The 20,874-nt window shown below is 43.8% G+C and overlaps 1 protein-coding gene and 1 long non-coding RNA gene across 2 annotated transcripts in view; one reads left to right on the forward strand and one right to left on the reverse strand.

Moving 5' to 3' along the window:
- LOC112062433 (uncharacterized) overlaps positions 1-4,696 on the forward strand; it is a 27,441-nt gene extending 22,745 nt beyond the window's left edge. Inside the window, exon 3 of the long non-coding RNA XR_002890729.3 lies at positions 3,970-4,696. This is a non-coding gene — a long non-coding RNA (uncharacterized lncRNA). The remainder of the gene's footprint in view (positions 1-3,969) is intronic.
- Positions 1-20,874, reverse strand: part of LOC112062432 (low affinity immunoglobulin gamma Fc region receptor II-like) — a 41,931-nt gene that overhangs the window by 19,551 nt on the left and 1,506 nt on the right. Inside the window, exon 3 of the mRNA XM_028488720.2 lies at positions 14,094-14,140. The gene's annotated coding sequence lies outside the window, so the exon portion shown is untranslated. The remainder of the gene's footprint in view (positions 1-14,093; positions 14,141-20,874) is intronic.

The following is a 20,874-nucleotide window of genomic DNA, read 5'->3' on the forward strand; positions in this document are numbered from 1 at the left end:
AGAGAGAGATCATGCTTGTACATACACAGTGTTATTGATTTATTTAACTTTCCCTCGCCGACGCTGTCCATCCCTCGGGTATTCCTGGACCTGCAGGAGCTGGACTCCCGCATTAGATAAGAGCCCACTCTCGGGCCCTGGAAGGGATCCCCCTTCCTGCAACAGTTTGATTAAAACAGGCATGTCTTTAGAGGTATCAGCGTTAAATATAATACTTTTACAACTCAGCAGGACACTATGGGGCCTTTTTGGGACAGACCCCTCCACCATATCCTCTGCTTTTAGCTCCTTCCTGAAGTGCCTAGATAATAGTATATGATGTGCATTTCCTGAGTTGTTTTACAGCTGCTAAAACCACCACCAAATGGAAGAAATTAGCTACTTGATGATCATAAGCAGTAGCTTCCAGACCTATTGGCATCTAAAGATTGATAATGTTAACCCCTGTGACACTGTCCTGTTACCTCACCACTGCCAATTAGAGAATTGTGCACAAGCTTATCACATACCCTGGGACTCTACTCCCTCACCTTGCCTTTAAAAATACTTTGCTGAAACCCAATGAGGAGTGTGGGCTTTTTGAGCACTAGCTGTCCTGAACTCCTTGCTTGCCGCCCTGCAATAAACACTGCACTTTACCACAACCTGATGTCAGTAGTAGATTTGAGGCAGGAGATAGATGGGCTCCAGGCTAGACATTTACAACTGGCCTCCTGTTCACACTTCCTGGGGTGAGAAGAAGATGGGCTCCAGGCCGGACATTCATTACCAGCCCCCTGTTTACATTTCCTGAAGCAAAAGACAGACAGCTCCAGGACTACATATTTATGACTCCTGTCTATATTTCGAGATATGCACCATGATAAAAAAAACGGCAACAGAAATAGGGTAAATAACTGGACATTGGACATTTGTATGGCAGGGACAGAGTGGGACTAAACCCTGTTAAAAGCTCAAGAGGTCATACATTTCCTATCCTTGGGGCAAGGGAAACACTGCACATGCACAGAAAGGCTCCTTGGGGTCAAAAAGAAGGGGGCACCACCCCATAATATGTGATGCTAAGGCCATTCCACAGGCCTCTGGGCTGAAATCCATCTTGGAAAAAAGTTGCACATGCATGTTGGGGAGGGTCCTAGGGCAGGGTAGGTGTGGAAAAAGAAACCAGATAATTGGCCAAAGGTAAACAAAGACCCGGAAGAACTGCCCTATATAAACGATTTAACTGCCTCTTTACTGCACTCTTCCTCATTAGGGAGGATGCCCACACCCTATCTCTCCAGGTGTGCATCTCTGCCTTGCTTCTATCATAACTAAACAAACTGTTTCTCTGTGTGCTCTCCCACTTGTTGTTGTGCTATGTCTCCAATAATAAACTTTGTACCTGTTTTTACAGTTTTGCCTCCGTGAGAAATGCATTTTTCACTGGGCGCAAGAGACAGGGGGTGTGGTGGCTAGGATTCCTGGTTTTCATCCAGGCTACCCAGGTTCAATTCCTGGGCAGGGCATTAAAATCTCACTTCACACCACCACTCACTGCTGCTTCTCCAAGATCAGACTGGCATTACTGCACCTGAGCTAGCAGACCCACATTTGGTTCAGTAACACTTTTATTCTACCTAGGTTTACTAAAAGTCAAATAAGCTCATGTTATCTCTGTTACAGAATTTGTCAGCAAGGAAGATAACTTAAGGTGATGGTTAGCAATTTAAACAAAATTGTTAAGAACAAATAAATAGAGATAAGGTACAAGTTTATAAATGAAGTTTTCAACAATAATTATGTTTTATGATACATCTACTTAAAAATAGTTTCCAAAATCTTTTTGGTAACTGAAAACCTTAATATTAGGGCTTCCCTGGTGGCGCACTGCTTGAGAGTCCTCCTGCCGATGCAGGGGATACGGGTTCGTGCCCCGGTCCGGGAGGATCCCACATGCCGCGGAGCGGCTGGTCCCGTGAGCCATGGCCACTGGGCCTGCGCGTCCGGAGCCTGTGCTCCGCGACGGGAGAGGCCACAGCAGTGAGAGGCCCGCGTACCGCAAAAACAAAACAAAACAAAACACAAAACCCTTAATGTTATACTAAACTTAAATGATGGATATTCATTGAATATCTGGATCATTTCCAAATTAGATAAAATACTGAAACATTAATTACTGAACATAGGTTTATCTGCTTTTGGCTTCCTTTTACAGAGGAACTAAAGATATTTGGGTCACTTAGTAAACATGGTTTTTGCCACATTGAAAACTTTTACTATGAGGAGGAATATACTTCTAAAAATTATGAAATGTTTTTTGTATATTTGCCAGTCCACAAAATGCTAGTGCAACACAGTCCACAATTGCTTACTTTTTAGTTTTCACTAGGAATTAAGGGATTCTAAGGGTAAGAATTATAATTAAAAACATGAAGCCAAGACTACTAGAAATAACAAGGGAAACATCTCTATGCAAGGTATGGAGATGTGTTTTTGTTAGGAAAAAAAGAGTAATTTTGTCCTAAAGTAAAATGATTGTTCTAGAGTAAGAAAGAGAAAAAATTAGGAAAAAATTTGAATGGATGTAAAAAAGTTGTAGAATGTTTGTGGGAAAGGATTCTTGGGAAAGTAATTTTAAGTGTGGTCAAGCTGGAAAGTGTGGCTAAGATTGGGATGGATTTATTTTAGGTTTTTTTTTAATGTTAATATCACAAGTAAACTGGTACAAAATTAAAATTTGATTTTCTATCTGTTAAAAAAAAGAACTTTTATTGCACTATTGGTCTGCTCTTGATAAGAAATTGGGAAAGTTTTTTTCTTTTTTAACCCTTTGGGTAAACTACTTGGAAAGCAAAGATTTTGAGTCTTACCAAAATAATTTCCTGTGTTTCATGTTGTCTTTATCAGATCTTTAATTACTTAAGAAAACCCAGTCTTCTCAATATTAAAAGATTTGCTCATAACTATAACCTTCTTCACTGGCATTTAAAATCTTTTTTTTTGGCTGCACTGTGTGACATCCAGGATCTTAGTTCCCCAACCAGGGATCGAATGTGCATGCACCCCCTGCAGTGGAAGTGTGCAGTCTTAACAACTGGACCACCAGGAAAGTCCCTGGCCTTTAAAATCTTTTATTGTCACTCTAGTTAAATAGATAATTATTATTTCACAATGATCTGTGACCCTATTTAGGCAAATGTTCAAACCTTTTGCCATCTTTACAATTCCAATTCCCAAAATCAAATTCATCTTTTATTTTTTAAAATTTTAATTTATTTTTGGCTGCTTTGGGTCTTCGTTGCTGCACGTGGGCTTTCTCTATTTGTGGTGAGCAGGGCTACTCTTCGTTGTGGTACATAGGCTTCTCATTGTGGTGGCTTCTCTTGTTGCACAGCACAGGCTCTAGGCACGTGGGCTTCAGTAGTTGTGGCGCACAGGCTCAGTAGTTGTGGCACATGGGCTTAGCTGCTCCGTGGCATGTGGGATCTTCCCAGACCAGGGCTCAAACCTGTGTCCCCTGCATTGGCAGGCGAAGTCTTAACCACTGCGCCACCAGGGAAGTGCCCCCAAAATCAACTTCTAAATGGAGTCTTTTTAACCTCAAAGTAACTTTAAGATTTCCCAGACATCCCCCGGAATTCTCAAGAGATTTGTCTCTCAGGTTGTAAAGGAGAGATGTTAAACTAATTACGTTTATTTGGTATGTTAGATTATATGAGAAACATTGTCAAATAACAAGTGATGATAAATCTTCTTAGGGTATATGTGTATGGATATATGTTACTAATATAGGTATTACAGAAATTGTTTTATGGTGTTAGAAATTTGTCAATACTCTTATTTGTTCAATTATCCTAAATTATTGTATGCCACAGAATTAACTACATTTCCTTATCAAATGAATTCTCATCAGATTTTTATCCATGGGCATTTTTAAGTCTTTTGTCACTAACAGAAAGTTATTGTTTTACTTTGATGCTTTTGCAGAATGAGACTCATGGCAAGGCCCTACAAAGAATTCTTGACCACTGATACTTCTGCCAAATTACCAGGTGTCAAACCTTGCGAGTACATTTCACAGCTGAAAAAGGCTCCACCTGACATCTGGTTCTGTACAAGTGCTGGAGACCTCACAATCAAGCTTACTAGAATGGGAAACTGCCTGATGTCGTGTAGACTGCTTACACCCGAGACATTGGAACAAACAAGAATCCTGGTCCCTTCCACTCTCAACATGAAACACCTTCTCCATTTTGTACCTGCTTCACCATTCTTTCTATTATCACTTGTAAAGATAATGTTATCATCTGTATTTCTGGGGCTCTTGCAAAGGGGGAGACCTATCTGATTATTAAGTTTCCCACTGAAGACCCCACTTGGTCTATGATGCTGGTGATCCTGTAGTTGTGCCTGTTACAAACTTCTCCATGATTTCTTTTTTTTTTTTTTTTGTGGTATGCGGGCCTCCCTCTGTTGTGGCCTCTCCTGTTGCGGAGCCTGTCGCGCAGGCTCAGCGGCCATGGCTCACGGGCCCAGCCGCTCCACGGCATGTGGGATCCTCCCAGACCGGGGCGCGAACCCGGTTCCCCTGCATTGGCAGGCGGACGCGCAACCACTGCGCCACCAGGGAAGCCCTTCTCCATGATTTTTAATGCCTCAGTTTCTCTGGCCAAATGAGGCACCCTCTCTATCCTGTTAGACTCCTAACCCTGACCCTGCAAATCAATTTCTCTGGTCCAGTTAACAACTAGTACAAAGAGAAATCAGAACAATATTCTCTGTGCAGTCTACAGACCCTTAACTCTTTTTTTTTTTTTTTAATATTTTTTTTTTGTGGTACACGGGCCCCTCACTGTTGTGGCCTCTCCCGTTGCGGAGCACAGGCTCCGGACGCGCAGGCCCAGTGGCCATGGCTCACGGGCCCAACCGCTCCGCAGCATGTGGGATCCTCCTGGACTGGGGCACGAACCCACGTCCCCTGCATTGGCAGGCGGACTCTCAACCACTGCGCCACCAGGGAAGCCCAAGACCCTTAACTCTTAAATCATAAATCATCTGACCTCCAGGGCTTGGCTGATCACTCTGCACTCCTATTCCAATATTCTCCATCATGGGAATACCTCTTTTGGTGGTGCCACTTTTGCTTCTCCCAGGTTTATCATATCTGTGGATGATAGTACCCCCTCATGCATGGGAAGCTCAATGTTTAAATAATTGGGAGGTGGTGAGAAGCTGCGGTCTGAGCTAACTCTTTATGTCTCCGACTGCCCACAATCAAATCAAGGCTTCACGATGGGCTGCACCTATCTACCTACATTACAGATCAAATGGGAATTACCAGGAGGCATTCATGACTCAAAATTTTCTTCCTTTGGCAGATCCCCGTTTCCCAGACTAGGAGTCAGTGTGATCACAGAATCCACTGCTAAAACAGTAGCTGCCCAACCAAAATCCCTAGATTCTCTGGCCAAAGTTGTTCTTGTAATAGGAAAGCCCTTGATCGTCTTTTAGCTAAGCAAGGAGTGTCTGTGCCATAGCCAACACCACTTGCTGCACTTGGATTAACACTTCTGGGAAGGTTGAAATTCAGTTACCTAACATAACTAAAAAAGCCACTTTGCTCACAAAAATGTCTCCTTCAATGCGGCCTTTCTTTGATTTATTTGATCTATGTTGGGTCATGGGGACTGTGGTTTTTGAGTGCCCTCCAAATGTTGGGAATTACTCTGCTTATAGTCGTTATAATAGTCTCCCTGGTGGTCTACGTTCTCTCAAAAGCTTTAAATGCATGTGTCAGCTGTGGGAGACCAGACAAATGATCTCCGACACAAATGTCCTCCCTTCATCTAGAACGCCAAAAATGGGATTAAGGAAACAGCTAACTACTCTACGGAGACCTCAATATCCTAACCTATGGGTTCAGTCAGAGAGCCAACCTGATTCCAATATCAAACAGAAGCGGTAGCTCAGAGTCATGCCAGTATTTTAAGTTTGATCAACACTCTTAGTACAACTGAAAGTGTGATCAAAGTGGGGTGGGATTAATAAAGTTAATTTACGTATCAGGACCCTTAATATGGAGGCTGTCCCACTGGCCCAGCCCACACCTCACATCTAAACCTAAGGCAGCCTGCACTTACAGAAAACACCTGTCAAGGTAACCTAACATACACCAATCACAATCCTCCAACTCAGTTTTAGCCAGCTTACCTTACCCTAGGAATAGGATACACTGGGTTGTCCAGTTTCAATTTGGGGGGAAAAGTTTTTATAAGCAAAATTTGGGGTGAAGGCTGTATGGTGTGTGACTTTCTTCTGATTGGTGGATGGTGAGATAATAAGGAAGCCTTCCAGGAATCTTGTGCTCAGCATGAAGTTACCGTCTTCCACGAGGACCTTAGTTTTTTTTGTTTTTTGGCTGCCTTGGGTCTTTGTTGCTGCGTGTGGGCTTTCTCTACTGCAGCAAGCAGGGCCTACGCTTCATTGTGGTGCGCGGGCTTCTCATTGCGGTGGCTTCTCTTGTTGCGGGGCACCGGCTCTAGGTGCGCGGGCTTCAGTAGTTGTGGCTCGTGGGCTCTAGAGCACAGGCTCAGTAGTTGTGGTGCACGGGCTTAATTGCTCTAGCGGCATGTGGGATCTTCCCGGACCAGGGATTGAACCTATGTCCCCTGCACTGGTAGGCAGATTCTTAACCACTGCGCCACCAGGGAAGTCCTGGGACCTTAGGTTGTTTTTTTGTTTTTCTTTTTTTTTGTGGTATGCGGACCTTTCACTGTTGTGGACTTTCCCGTTGCGGAGCACAGGCTCCGGACGCGCAGGCTCAGCAGCCATGGCTCACGGGCCTAGCCGCTCCGCGGCATGTGGGATCTTCCCGGACTGGGGCACGAACCCGTGTCCCCTGCATCGACAGGCGGACTCTCAACCACTGCGCCACCAGGGAAGCCCGGGACCTTAGTTTTGAAACCAAGCAGGACCCTGTGGGGCTCATGGGCAAAGAACCCTTTCTGTGTCCTGTCTGTTCCTTGTTTGTAGGGAATAGACTCTAGCCTCCATGACCTTCCCTGAGTTCCAAAGGGCAGATTCAAACAGTTGCTAATCAGGGAAGGGAGGGGATGCAGAGATAAGGGAGGAGCAGACAAGAAACAATAGTGCAGCCTTGGGGCAGAGTCCTGGTTCCACCTCAAGGGATACACATAACAGTATCTTTGAGCTCTTCTACAGAACTAAAACCCCCAACAAATGGAAGATGAACTACTTGATGAAGCAAACCTCATTCCAGAGAGAAATTCATGGTTTGATAGCCTCAAGAACCAGAGAAGCTTATCCAGAGACCACCTGAGGCCAGATTAAAGGAGTGCAGGCGCTGCACACACCTTAATCTTATCAGCAACCCTGCCATTGAAACATTGCTATAAAACTCCTTACCAAATCCTCCTGGGTTGCGACACACAGTTTTTCAGGGGCATGAGCCTGCTGTGTCCCCCTTTGCCCAGCAAAGCAATGAAGCTATTCTTTACTACTTCACCCAAAACTTTGTCTCCAAGATTTGACTCAGCACCCGTGCACAAAGGCTGAGTTTTTGGCATCAGTTTCTGCAGAAGAACTCAAAGATATGTGTCATATTGCTATGTATATCCCTTGAGGAGGAGCTAGGACTGTTTTTTTTTTTATCACTGAGCTACTGTTTCTTGACTGCTTTGCTTTATTTCTGCATTCCCTCACTTCCCTAATTAAAAACTGCTTGCATCTGCGCTTTGGAACTAGAGAAGTTCTAGGAGGCTGAAGCTTTTTCCCTACAAACAAAAAACAAGGGACATGGAAAAGCTTTTATACCCAGGAGGGCCCAGCAGGGTCGGTTTCAATTGCCTTTAGCTTAAAATAATTCTCACACAAAAGGGCACATTTTGGGGAGGCTCATTCTGAATCCCTATACCTTCATTTGCACACAAAAAAACTGTTAAAAGATAAACTGAGGCATATTAAAGTTTTTTAAAAGTTCATTTGAGCAAAAATCAATTCCAGTTGGGCCACACCAAACTGGAAGTGATTAGGAGTGGTCCACAAATAGGAACTTGGCGAAAGACTTTTTAAGAGAAAAGATGGAAGCAAAGCAAGGAAATTATTTGATTGGCTATAGGTTAAGTATTTGCATTATTTTAGAAAAGCCTAGGTGGCTCTTTGTAATTGGTTGAGAAGGGAGCAGAATATGCCACCCCAAAATATGCCTCTCTGGCTTAAGGATTATCTTGAGGTGCTTATTTTTTAGAAACAGCAGATACTGGAAAAGCTCTGAAAACTAAGCAGAATTTTCTCTTGGAAAGGGAAATTTACATTTAGAAGGGAAATTCCCATTTATATGGGTATCTAGCTATATATACCAGGAAGAGAAGGATCACTCTAAATCACAAGAAATTCTTATCAATGGAGAAGACACAGACTTAAATCTGCATAACAACCTTACCCTTTAATGTGCTTTTCCTGATAACCTGCCATAACTGGCTCCTCCACTTCCAAAATCTTTCTTCTGTCTTTAGCAGAATATAGTGTTTAAGGTGATGCACCATTTCAGGGAGCCACTCAGTTTTCCTGGGTATTTCCCGCGTGTACAGGAGGTATATATGTTATCAAAATTCTGTTTGTTTTTCTACTGTTAATCTGTCTTTTATTATGGGGCTGGGTGGTGGGGGGACGGGGGGCAGGTGTCTCAACCAAGACCCTAGAAGGGTAGAGGGAAAACTATTTTTCCTCCCATACAAAACCAAAACATAAGTAGGAGTCTCTCCTTCCCATCACAGCTGAGAAAAGAGTAAAGAAAGAACAAACTACAAGGAGATGTTTCTAAAAGAAAAGTGAAATGAACAGGACCCTGGGGGGCCGACCCGGTGCACATCCTTTCTGTGTCCCTTTCTTGTTTGCAGAAAAAATGCTTCAGCCTCCTAGACCTTCACTGAGTTCCAAAGAGCAGATTCAAACACTTAACTAATCAGGGGAGTGAGGGAATGCAGAAACAAAGGAGGAGCAGTTAAGAAACTATAGTGCAGGAACCGGGCAAGGTCCTGGTTCCTCCTGAAGGAATATACATAACAGTATCTTTGAGTTTTGCAGGAACTAAGGCCCCCATCCAGGTGGAGGATGGTAACTTCAGACTGAGCCCAAGATTCCCGGAACACTGTCCTGTTGCCGAAACCGTGCAACTCCGATTGGGACTTGAACCTATGGTTTTTTCAATTGAGATCACACACTTGGTCTCAGGACTTAACGAAGCTCAGGTTCTTGATGTCTCATCACAGAAAGAATTCAGTCAGAGACAAAGTGATAGGTAAGAAGTGGATTTATGTAGAGAGAAACACACTCCACAGACAGAGTGTGGGCCATCTCAGAAGGCCAGAGGCCCCAAAATATGGTGTGGTTAGTTTTTATGGGCTTGGTAACTTCATAGGCTAATGAATGGGAGGATTATTCCAACTATTTCAGCGGGGGGGGGGGGGGGGGCAGGGATTTCCAGGAATTGGGTCACTGCCCACTTTTGCCTTTATTTATTTATTTATCCTGAAAATTGCTCCTTTCTTGGATATTGATTTTTTTATAGTTGTTAATTGAAGTACAATTCACATCACATAAAATTAACCATTTTAAAGTATACAGTTCAGTGACATTTAGTACATTCACAGTGTTGTGCCACCACCCCCTCTATCTAGTTACAGATCATTTCCATCAGTCCAAAGTAAAGCCATGTACCATTAAGCAGTTTCTCCCCATTGTCTCTTCCCCCCAGCCCTGGCAACCACCAGTCTGTCCTCTGAATTGATCTAAGCTGGGCCACTTTTGGCTTTTTATGGTTAGCTCTGAACTGTCATGACCCTGGTGGGTGTGTCATTTATCTTATGCATTACAGTGAGCATATAATGAGGCTCAAGGTCTACTGGAAGTCGAATATCCCGCCATCTTTAATCTAGTTAGTTCTAAGCAGTTTTGTCATGTCCTACGGCTATGTCATTCTTTTAAAGGTTGTGCCCTGCCCCCTTCCCTCCTGTTTCATTACGTCACCAGCAACCAATCAGAAGTAAGTCATACACCTTGCAGCCCTCACCCCAAATTTTGCCTATAAAAATTCTCCCCAAAAACCATCAGAGAAGGGCTTCCCTGGTGGCACAGTGGTTGGGAATCTGCCTGCCCGTGCAGGGGACGCGGGTTCGAGCCCTGGTCTGGGAGGATCCCACATGCCGCGGAGCAACTGGGCCCGTGAGCCACAACTACTGAGCCTGCGCGTCTGGAGCCTGTGCTCCGCAACAAGAGAGGCCGTGATAGTGAGAGGCCTGTGCAATGCGATGAGGAGTGGCCCCTGCTCTCCGCAACTGGAGAAAGCCCACGCACAGAAACAAAGACCCAACACAGCCAAAAATAAATAAATTTAAAAAAATAAAAGAGCCTTAAAAAAAAAAAACAACCCATCAGAGAGTTCCTCTTTTTTTTTTTTTTTTTTTTTAGCACGAGCTATACATTCTCCTTGCTTGGCCCTACAATAAACTTTCTCTTCTCCAAACTCTGATGTTTTAGTTTGTTTGGCCTCACTGTTAGGCACACAAACTTGCATTTGGTAACAATTTTGGTGAGCCAGCCCAGGAGTCTGTGCCCATGGCAGGCTGACTCCAGCCAGTGGCAGACCCTTGAGTCCCCAGCAGCTGCCGGAGCTCAGTTTGCTCTGGGGAACTCAAACGCACTCTTCCTGACAGTGCTGGCCACCCAGCATGAGGCTTTTTGGAGTTGAGAAATGTTCTGAGCTACCGTCCACGTTCTGCATCACTTGGGGCTGAGTTGCTCCAGCTTGTGCAGGCTGGGAATTTCTCTCCACTCCATCTGGGCTCATTCCCTTGTAGGAAATGAGCCACTCTGGGCTCATTGTGACCCACTCTGGGTCCGTTCTCTTTCAAGAGCTGGGCCAATCTGTTTGGAGGCCTCCGTCTGGGAGTGGGAGTAGAATTTTGGACTACACCTCCTCTGATTTTCTATCTGTGTGACCATACCTTATTTGTTGTTTGTGTTTTTGTGTGTATTGTTTTGGGGAGAGCCACTCTGGCTTGCTCGGGCTGGGAAAATTCTACCCACACCATCTCGGCTCACTTCCTTTTTAGGGAGTCAGCCATTCTGGGCTCCTTGCAAGACACTCTGGGTCTATTCTCTTTGAGGAGCCAGGCCACTCTGGAAGCCTGCATCTGGGAGTGGAAGTGGAATTTTTGGGCTACACCTTGTCTGATCTTTTGTTTGTGGGACAATATTTGTTGTTTGTGTGTGTGTGTATCAGTACTGCCATTGGCTGGTTGAGACATCTACAGTCTTTGAGCTCTGTTAAGGTATTCTTCTTTATTGCACTGGCTTTGCCTATAGTGGAGCACTGGTTGGGAATTTCCCTTTCTGGGCCTAGGGAACTGTGAACCTGAGAGACCGTTCTGCATTGCATTGGTTTGCTATTTGGCTGTGAATAATTAAGGATGGGTGACCAGAGCTCTGTTCATCTTGTAGTCTCCTAGTGGGTATTTTTGCTCCCATGAATGAAAGGAATTGGTATTTCTCTTCCTGTGCCTTTGAGATGTAGATGATCTACCTCAGCTCTCAGGAATTTTAATCTAATCATGGTTTAACTTAAATTTTACTGACCAGAGTGGCCTGTTTTGTGGCTTACTAAACATACATTGTACATCTGCTTTGGTGATTGAGGAGGGGAATGCATTTAAGAGTCAAAATGGGGGTAGCTATGGTTCAGTCATCCAATGTAAAACTAGGTGGATGTGATTTCAAGCGCTTTCATGTATTGCTGAGAACTTGAATTTTCCAAACTGTATCAGATTTAAGAACACCACCAGCCATCCGCAAAACAATATCTGCTAGCAGCTGCCAACTGCAACCTTATTGTCTGAAGGTCTCCTCTTGTAACTATGAAACCTTTCTCTTACTTTAGTGACAAAGTGACTAAATAGTAGTGACAAACAAATAGTAGTGACAAACAACATAGCTCAAGCTATAGTCTCCCAGCAGAAGGCACTAGATTCTTTAGATATATATTAATATCCCAGGAGAGACTGATACCCAGAAAAATAGAATAATTCAAAAGTCTGCTTGATTACAAGAGATTCGTAGAGAGGACCCGCTCCATAACTTATTGTTCTGGTTGCCATCTGAACTAGGAACACTCCTTTGGGAAATGCTACAAGGATGTATTTTGATCATTATTCTAATTGTAATATCTCTATTAGTTTTCAAATGTCTGTCCAGCTGCTATGACAAAGCCATCAAAAACAGAGGTAATGTATTTTCGTAATACAAAATGTTGATGCTAAGCTTGGGACTCAAGAATTCTTTGAAATGAAAGTCAATGACTTTCTCTCCTCTAATCCTGAAAAACTGACTTTGCCCCCATTCAGCAAGAAGTAAAAGAGCAGTTGTCACCCTGTTCTCCTCACGAATGAGGCGTATCAGAGAAAAGGGGGGAATTGTAACGAGCAGAACTGTATGGGGCCTTCCTGGGACAGACCCCTCCCCACATCCTCTGCTTTACCTCCTCTCTGAAGTACCTAGATAACAGTATCTGTCGCACATTTCCTGAGTTGTTTTACAGATGCTAAAAAACCCACCAAATGGAAGATGTTAACTACTTGATGACCATGGGCACATATAGCCCCCAGGCCTACTGGAGCCTAAGGACTGTTAATGTTAACCCCGTGACACTACCCTGTTACCTCATTATCTACCAATCAGAGAACTGTGCATGAGCTGATTCCATACCCTGCAACTCCCCTCCCTCACTTGGTCTTTAAAAATGTTTTCTTGAAACCCATCAGGGAGTCCAGGCTTTTTGAGCACTAGCTGTCCCAGATTCCTTGCTTGGTGCCCTACAACAAACGCTACACTTTCCTTTACCACAACAGGATGTCAGTAGATTGACTTTACTGCGTGTGGGTGAGAGGACCCTTTTGGTTCAGTAACAAAATGATTACAAATACAAGGGCACACTGCTTATTCAAAACTGAAATATGGGGCTTCCCTGGTGGCGCAGTGGTTAAGAATCCGCCTGCCAATGCAGGGGACACGGGTTTGTGCCCCGGTCCGGGAAGATCCCACGTGCCGCGGAGCGGCTAGGCCCGTGAGCCACAACGACTGAGCCTGCGTGTCTGGAGCCTGTGCTCCACAACAGGAGAGGCCACGACAGTGAGAGGCCCGCACACCACGATGAAGAGTGGCCCCTGCTCACCGCAACTGGAGAAAGCCCTTGCACAGAAATGAAGACCCAACACAGCCCAAAATAAATATAAAATAAATAAATAAATTTTAAAAAATCCTTCTAAAAAAAAAAAACAAAACTGAAATATGCCAGTGAAAAAGAAGAATTCCTGGCACGTGGGATCTTAGTTCCCCAACCAGGGATTGAACCCACGCCCCCTATATTGGAAGTGTGGAGTTCTTAACCACTGGAATGCCAGGGAAGTCCAGAAAGAAGAATTCTTTAAAAGGGACAGCTTGATTTAAAATGTATATGTCTGGGGGACTTCCCTGGTGTCCAGTGGTAAAGAATCCGCCTTACAATGCAGGGACGTGGGTTTGATCCCTGGTCAGGGAACTAAGATCACACATGCCATGGGGCAACTAAGCCTGCGCACCACAACTACTGAGCTCGTGCACCTTGGCAAGAGAGCCAAAGTGCTGCAAAATACAGAGCCCACGCGCACTGGAACCTGCACACCACAACTACGGAGCCCACACACCCTGGGGCGTGCACGCCACAACTAGAGAAGAGAAAACCTGCACGCCAAAACTAGAGAGAAGCCCAAGTGCTGCAATGAAGATCCTGCGAGCCCCAACTAAGACCCGATGCAGCCAAAAATAATAATAATAAATAAATAATAAATCTTTAAAAAAATGTATATGTCTGGAAATAGGAAAGGTATGAGTAATTCAAAAGTCAGAAAAGACCAGTGATTAAGAGTATGGACTCTGAAGATAGATAGATTCAGATCAAAATCCCCATCCCTTACCAGCTATGTAATCTTAGATATATTATTCATTCTTTCTAAACTTTGTTGCCTCATCTGTAAATTGCAGACTACATTGGTACTTACCTTATACTGTTGTTATGAAGATTAATGAGAAAAATTCATGAATCATGCTGTTAAAAAAACAAAATTCAACTCAGTAAATTTTAAGTGTCTTATTGGCTTTATTCAGTGATTCATGAATCAGGATGTGTCCAATCTAGCAGACAGAAAGGAGTTCTGAGGAGCTGTATAAAATGAAGGACTTTTATAGGCACAAGGGAGCAGGAAGAAGGAAGCTGTATTAGCCCAAAACACAGATTGCTTATGGCAGGGTTACTTTCCTTAGGGGATGGCAGGGGTCTGTCAGGCAGACTACCTAACTAGTGCTGATCAGGTGAGATTCCTGATTCCATTTCTGGGAGAGCCAAAACTGCAATTAGTTTTGGTTTCATGACATGGGGCTTAGCAAAAGTGACTCCATTTTGGGCCTACTGCCTTGTTTTTAACAATGCTTAACAGAGAACCTGGCATAATTTTAGTTTTTATCATTATTATTATTAAAAGACTGGGAGACTAGTTCACTGCTTCTGTATAAGCAGAAAGGGAAGGGGACCCCCAGAGAAAGAGAATCAGGTATGGCTTTTGTCACATAAACCATTTTTGGCCTAAGCCATTTTGTGATCTAAGCCTAGCCATAGTGCTTGCCTTTGAACAGGTCTCAGTAATTAATGGTCTTAAGGGAACAAAAGAATGCAGGAACAAACCACTGTTAGGCAAGAGAAGTAACAATAGCAAAGATAACAGATCAGCTGTAAAGACTCCTAGCTCTGTTTCAGACGTAAAGATTTAGCCTGAAGTGGTCAATCACCAGATCAACTGGAACCTAAGAGACCTTGACCTTTTCTGACCCTCTTGACTTCAATCAACTAAAGCCTGGACTCTGTCAAACTTTGACTCAATTCTATGCTGAATTCTCTTCTGCTCAAGCCCCTTCACGAATATGCATGTACCCTTAGCTTAAAACTTACCCAACTTGGGGCTTCCCTGGTGGTGTAGTGGTAAAGAATCCGCCTGCCAATGCAGGGGACACAGGGTTTGAGCCTTGGTCCAGGAAGATCCCACATGACGAGGAGCAACTAAGCCCATGCGCCACATCTACTGAAACTGTGTTCTAGAGTCCTCAAGCCACAACTACTGAGCCGTGTGCCACAACTACTGAAGCCCACGTGCTTAGATCCTGTGGTCTGCAACAAGAGGAGCCACCGCAATGAGAAGCCTGTGCATCGCAACGAAGAGTAGCCCCCGCTCACAACTAGAGAGAGCCCGCGCGCAGCAACAAAGACCCAATGCAGCCATAAATAAATAAATAAATAAAACGTACCCAATTTGGCTGTTCACGGAGACATTGCTTTGGGAAGGACTCCTTATTTGCTGTAAGTAATGAATCCTTCCTTCTCCTGCTCTTCGGCTTCGTTGTGTCTTGGCTTGACACCCACCAAGAGGCGAACCCAGTTTTGGGGTAGCACTTCCAGTGGGTACTGGTGTTTATGGACCCACTTTGGGAAGGACAGATAAATGCCATAAACTCGGGGCTTCCCTGGTGGCGCAGTGGTTGAGAGTCCACCTGCCAATGCAGGGCACACGGGTTCGTGCCCTGGTCCGGGAAGATTCCGCATGCCACGGAGCGGCTGGGCCCGTGAGCCATGGCTGCTGGGCCTGTGCGTCTGGAGCCTGTGCTCTGCAACAGGAGAGGCCACAACAGTGAGAGGCCCGCGTACCGCAAAAAAAAAAAAAAAAAATAAAGCTATAAACTCAAGTGACTCCAGCTCTAGACACTCTCAGGGTTCTAGACACTTGATTCAGAAGATGCTCTTTTCTCTGCTTGGTTGGGTTCTGTTTCTCTTCTTAATATCCTGACCACCCTTTCAGCAGATCTCTGTAATTGCTTTATCAGCCCTTTCTAGGGTTTCCTGTTACAGCCACTTCCTCAACAGCTGAGACACCCTAGGCAACACTACAATCAGCTGCTGACCCCAAAGGAGGAGGAATTCTGGAAGGAAAGGCAACCACAGAAGGGAAGAGGGGAGAAAGAAAGATGGAATTATAGAAGCTCTGGTTTGAAGGGTCTCAGCCAGGTCCACACACTAGCATCAACAGTCCAGCCTGAAAACTTCCTTTGGGAATTCATGTCTTTGTGTTAAAGCATTGTCACCTTTAACAATCTTTAGTTAGGCAAATACCCTAAGTTAGGTGGATCATTAACTTCAGAGTGTGAATTTGTTCACCATTCACTGTTTTTCAGAACAGCAGAGTGCTGAAGAATTTTGATGAGAGGAGAGAGAAACAATATGAGAGAAGGAAGGGCTATTTCTCAGGAAGCAAAGACCCACTGATCTTGGAGAGACAGCAGTGAGCAGCAGCAAGCAGCATCTGGAAGCAAGACAGGGATCAAACCCTGTTCGCGGTGGTGAGAGTGCCAAATCTTAACCACTACACCGTGAAGGCCACTGGCTAAAGTCTGGCCCCACGTTCTTGTCTGCCTTGAAAAAAATTTTTTGACAAGGAGACAGAAGGTAGAGAGGAAAGTAAGGCATTTATTAGAAAAGCAGAGTATGTGCCGAGAGATGCATGCTCAGAGAAAAGTTGCGCCTTTGGGAAGTTTAAATCATTTATTTATTTTTTTTTGGCTGTATTGGCTATTTGTTGCTGCGCGAGGGCTCTTCTCTAGTTGTGGTGAGCAGGGGCTACTCTTCGTTGCGGTTCACGGGCTTCTCATTGCAGTGGCTTCTCTTGTTGCAGAGCATGGGCTCTAGGCACGCGGGCTTCGGTAGTTGTGGCTCAAGGGCTGAATTGCTCCATGGCACGTGGGATCTTCCCAGACCAGGGCTCGAACCCATGTCCCCTGTATTGGCAGGTGGATTCTCAACCACTGCTCCAACAGAGAAGCCTGGAATTAGATCACTTATAAGGGGGCAGTCTTCTGGGTCTTTGTTTTCCTCTGGCCAATAGTCTTGTTTTGACCTCATGGCTGATTTGCCTCAGGGCCCTTCCTAATGTGCATGTATACCCTTAAGCCAAGGTGGATTTCAATGCAAGGGCCTTTGGGAGAGCTAGCACAACTTTTTATGGTCTGGCGTCCCCTCCCTTTTGACCCCCAAGGAGCCTTTCTGCGCATGTGCAGTTGAGGTCTCCCTGAACCCAAGGATGAGAAATATGTGACCTCTTGATCTTTTACCCAAGTAGGGCTTAGCCCCTCTCTGCTCCTCCCATTACTGTTATCTTAAAGTGTCTACAGGAGACAAAGTCCAGCTATTTACCCTGTCCCTGTTGTTATTTCTATCTTGAAGTATGATTAGGAGGCTGGCTGTAAATGTCTAACATGAGGCACGCGGGCTTCGGTAGTTGTGGCTCAAGGGCTGAATTGCTCCATGGCACGTGGGATCTTCCCAGACCAGGGCTCGAACCCATGTCCCCTGTATTGGCAGGTGGATTCTCAACCACTGCTCCAACAGAGAAGCCTGGAATTAGATCACTTATAAGGGGGCAGTCTTCTGGGTCTTTGTTTTCCTCTGGCCAATAGTCTTGTTTTGACCTCATGGCTGATTTGCCTCAGGGCCCTTCCTAATGTGCATGTATACCCTTAAGCCAAGGTGGATTTCAATGCAAGGGCCTTTGGGAGAGCTAGCACAACTTTTTATGGTCTGGCGTCCCCTCCCTTTTGACCCCCAAGGAGCCTTTCTGCGCATGTGCAGTTGAGGTCTCCCTGAACCCAAGGATGAGAAATATGTGACCTCTTGATCTTTTACCCAAGTAGGGCTTAGCCCCTCTCTGCTCCTCCCATTACTGTTATCTTAAAGTGTCTACAGGAGACAAAGTCCAGCTATTTACCCTGTCCCTGTTGTTATTTCTATCTTGAAGTATGATTAGGAGGCTGGCTGTAAATGTCTAACATGGAGTCCATCTATTTCCTGCCTCAGGAAATATAGACAGTAGGCTGGTTGTAAATGTCTAGCCTGGAGCCCATCTATCTCCTGCCTCACCAAGACAAAGTGAGGGGCTTAGACAGCAGAGTGTTATTTATCTCTGAGAACCTAGGTTAGGAGGGGAGAGATGAGAACTGGTTTTAGACCCAGCTTTGCCACTGTGTGGTATTGGGCAAGGCTCTTTGCTTCTCCGGACCTCAGTAAAGTAAGGGGGTTCTTTATCAGATATGACTTGCAAATATTTTCTTCCAGTGTGTGGCTTGTCTTATTTTCTTGACAGTGCCTTTGCAGAGCAGAAGTTTTTAATTTTAATAAGTTCAAGCTTATCAATTCTTTCTTTCATGGATCATACTTTTGGTATTGTATTTAAACAGCCATTGTCATACTCAAGGTCATCTAAATTTTCCTCCTTTGTTATCTTCTAGGAGTTTTATAATTTTGCATTTAAGTCTATGATCCATTTAGAGTTAATTTATGTGAAGGGTGTAAGATCCGTGTCTAGAATCTTTTTTTTTTTTTGCATGTGGATGTCCAGTTGTTCCAGCATTATTTGTTGAAGAGGTTATTTTTTTCTCTATTGTATTCCCTTTGCTTCTTTGTCAAAGATCAGTTGGCTATATTATGTGGGTCTATTTCTGGGCTCTCTGTTCTGTTCCATTGATTTATTTGTCTCTTCTATTATATTTTTAATTAATTTATTTATTTGGCTGCACAGGGTCTTCGTTGTGGCAGGCAGGAATTTCGTTGCCACGTGCAGGATCTTCCTTGCGGCATGCGGGATCTTTAGTTGCGGCATGTGGGATCTTTTAGTTGTGGCATGCGGGATCTAGTTCACTAACCAGGGATCGAACCTGGGCCCCTGCATTAGGAGCACAGAGTCTTAACCAATGGACCACGAGGGAAGTCCCTATCTATTCTATTCTTAAGAGTTCTTCCTGTCCTAACCAGATCTTCCTGTTCATTAGCCCATATGTTAATGAAGATAAGCATTGACTCATTTCCAATTTTACCCAAATCAGGCTCCAGATTCTGCTTTCTCTTCAGTGTGATTCCCAGGCTGAGGACAAGAATGCTCACATTTATTTAGCATCAGATTTTATTACCCTAAATCAACAGAATGGCCTCAATTAGTAATTATCTAATAATTGTCAGAAAGAATGCTCAGTGTCAACTTCTCTAAAATGATATTGGGAAGGGAAATCCTTGGCAGTCCGGTGGTTAGGACTCTGTGCTTCCACTGCAACGGGCCTGGGATCGATCCTTGGTCAGGGAACTAAGATCCCTGTGGTGCGGCCAAAAAAAAAATTTTTTTTAATAAAATAAAATGATGTTGGCAGTTGGGGAGAATATTCCCCCAAAGTTTAGGTGTCTTATACTTTCTTTCATTAGAGATGGAATGAGCAAGTCTTGCAGGCAGAAATTTACTTAAAGAGGATTACTGCATTTGCATCAATTCATAAATGAATAATTTAATCCCTGAAGTTTAACACCATTGAGTACAGTCAAGATGATATTTACCTACAAAACCACCAGAGTAATTGGTACTAAGATGCTCCCTACACTCATAGAACAATGTCAGTGTTTCCACTGATTGACTGATTTTTTAATAACATAGCATCTGTTTAGTTCACCTCTCATAGTAGTAAAATCAAGCAAGTTAGCTCAATAGATATGAATCCTTTGGGATCAGGATGGATGGATGTCTGTGGGTATGTTGACAGCAAAAATGTCTATGGCTGGAGGTTCATAGATTAAAGAGCAAATTAGAAATTGTGTTGAGGAGACAGTATCAAGTGTCAAAATCAGAGAATTCTTCCAAATAGATAATCAAAAGGACTTGAGAGTTTGAGAGCTGAATTACAGATAAATGGGAGAGAGTTCTAGGTGAATACCAAAGGCAATACCAATTGCTGTTTGCTAATTAGAGATTGTCATTCCATATTAACTAGGGACATGGAATAGATAAGCATCACCAGATAAAGGGCTTGGAGAAGAAGAAACAGTTTCTCAGTAAACCTGACAAGACAAATTTGTTGTTAAATATACCTCTATTGCAGTGCTGTTCAGGAGAAATGTAATGTGAGCCACATATATAAATTCAAATTGTCTAGAAGCCACATTTAAGAAAGTAAAAAGTGAAAAATCATCCCATCCTTGATGGAGATGATCCCTCTAGCATTTATGAAATAACAAATATATAAATTTTACATTAATTTTTTTATACATCCAGATACAATAGCCATAACATAGGGAAAAAATAGGTAATGTAATATCTAAGATAATGAGATAATGTCAATACATACCTGATATACACACTCTACTTCCCTTGCCTTGCTCGCAGCTAGAAGAGGCAGCCCTAGGTCTTTCAGGTTGACAAAATCCTTTCCTAATTTCTCCCCCAGCCCTCTCAATTCAGGCTAGGTCCCATCATTGCCCAAGGAGGAGTTCAGTGAGTGACCAATGACTAATCAGACTGTCTTTAGAAATTAACTGAGGGTCAGAGACCTTAGTTAGATGATGGCAGGTACTTAATTGTAAGATCATATAGAGTCAGACCATGCTAGGTCATGTTAAAGTAAAGCAAGCCATCTAAGAGAAGGAGAGAGGATAGAAGGGAGGAAGGAAAGGGGAGAGAGTGAGAAAGCAAAAGAGAATCAGAATTGATTAATTTTGAAATTGGAGAGAAGTAGAGAGAAAAGCAGATGAGAGTGGTCATGTCTTCAGATTCTGGCTTCCCAAAAACACTTCCAGTTTTGCTTTCAGTTAGCTCACATCATACTTTGTTCTCTGTCTTTGAGTGTCTTTTTTATTTAATCTAGTATGAGTGGGTTTTGTTTTCTTTAAATTAACATTTTTTTCTAGTTGAGGACACAGTCTAATGA

This window comes from Physeter macrocephalus, chromosome 4 (genome assembly GCF_002837175.3).
Source record: "Physeter macrocephalus isolate SW-GA chromosome 4, ASM283717v5, whole genome shotgun sequence".
Lineage (NCBI taxonomy): Eukaryota > Metazoa > Chordata > Mammalia > Artiodactyla > Physeteridae > Physeter > Physeter macrocephalus.